General features: G+C 39.3%; 1 pseudogene; it reads left to right on the forward strand.

Moving 5' to 3' along the window:
• Positions 1-592: 592 nt before the first annotated feature.
• Positions 593-1,528, forward strand: LOC129624589 (olfactory receptor 7A17-like; annotated as a pseudogene).
• Positions 1,529-1,955: the final 427 nt, after the last annotated feature.

A 1,955-nucleotide genomic window follows, 5' to 3' on the forward strand; every position in this document is an offset into this window, starting at 1 on the left:
CCTCCCTCTCCATACCATCCCTCTGAGTCATCCCAGTGCACCAGCCCCAAGCATCCTGTATCAAACTTGGACTGGTGATTTTGAATAGGTTCTAATGAGGTGGATGAAACTGGAGCCTATTATACAGAGTGAAGTAAGCCAGAAAGAAAAACACCAATACAGTATACTAATGCATTTATATGGAATTTATAAAGATGGTAACAATAACCCTGTATGCGAGACAGCAAAAGAATCACAAAATTAATTTATTGACTGCAAAGTATACATTATATAATTTAGAATATGTGAATAATGCAAGTTTGTGTGAATATTGGGGCTTCCCTGGTGACTCAGCAGTAAAGAATCTGCCTGAAATGCAGGAATCGCAGGAATCACAGGTTCGATCCATGGGTTGGGAAGATCCCCTGGAGAAGGGCATGGAACCCATTCGAGTATCCTTGCCTGGAGAATTCCGTGGACAGAGGAGCCTGGCAGGCTATAGTCCATAGTGTTATAAAGAGTCAGACACAACTAAAGCAACTTAGCACACACACCCTCACATATTTGTATTAGTCATGTTATTTCCTTCTTTCCTAGAAGTTACTTCCATCATATGCAACCAGGCAATGATACATGGATTTCAAGATTTCTTCTTCTGAGATTTTCACAGGAACCACAAGTGCAGCCTCTCATATTTGGGCTTTTCTTATCCATGTACCTGATCACTGTGTTTGGAAACCTGCTCATTATCTTAGCCATCAGTTCAGACCCTGACCTCCACACCCCTGTGTACTTCTTCTTCTCCAACCTGTCCTTTGTAGACATCTGTTTCACCTCTACCACCATCCCAAAGATGCTGTGGAACATCCAAACCCAGAATAAAGCTATAATCTATGAAGGCTGCATCACGCAGATTTATTTTTTCACACTCTCTGCAGTGTTGGACATTTTTCTCCTGACCGTGATGGCCTATGACTGCTTTGTGGCCATCTGCCACCCCCTGCACTACACAGTCATCATGAACCCCCGGCTCTGTGCACTTCTGGTTCTAATGTCCTGGATCATATGTCTCCTGAATTCCTTGTTACAAAGCTTAATGGTATTGCGAATATCCTTCTGCACAAACTTGAAAATCCCCCACTTTTTTTGTGAACTCAATCAAATGATCCAACTTGCCTGTTCTGACACCTTTCTTAATAACATGGTGATGTATTTTGCAGCTGTCCTGATGGGTGGTGGTCCTTTCACTGGTGTCCTTTACTCTTACTCTAAGCTAGTTTCTTACATACGTGGAATCTCATCACTTTAGGGGAAGTATAAAGCATTTTCTACCTGTGTGTCTCACCTCTCAGTTGTTTCCTTATTTTATTGTACAGTGCTACGGGTGTACCTTAGCTCTGCTGGTACCCATAGCTCACAGTCAAGTGCAACTACCTCAGTGATGTACACTGTGGCCACACCTATGCTGAAACCCTTCATCTACAGTCTGAGACATAAAGATATAAAGAGGGCTCTGAAAGCATTCTTTGTGAAGCAAACTACAAAATGATCAATTGTCAGAATACTGAGGGAATGCACATGATAGCAGAAGACAAAACCCCAGAGTCAGAAATTTTGATTATTTAACCAGATTGTTAAAGTAATATTTTTCTCTATTTATTTCCTAATTTTTTTCCTTGATCTCAACTTCTTTATAAAGTTTAAATAACTGACTTTATCAACCTTTCTGCTTTCTGATATCCAACAGCTTTGCTCGTTGTTGTTTTCATGTTTTCCCAAATTTATTTTCAACCATGGCTCAGAAATATTTGGAAATCCCCATTTACCTAATGAAACAACATTTTAGAATATTTCATATTATGTACATCATATTAAATACTTTTTCTTTTGTTTTACTACTGGAATTGTCATATATTATAGTACTCTGATGGAAAAAGGTACAACTGATGATGAAAGCAACTTATATAACAATAATA

The sequence above is a fragment of the Bubalus kerabau genome, chromosome 1 (assembly GCF_029407905.1).
Source record: "Bubalus kerabau isolate K-KA32 ecotype Philippines breed swamp buffalo chromosome 1, PCC_UOA_SB_1v2, whole genome shotgun sequence".
Classification (NCBI taxonomy): domain Eukaryota; kingdom Metazoa; phylum Chordata; class Mammalia; order Artiodactyla; family Bovidae; genus Bubalus; species Bubalus kerabau.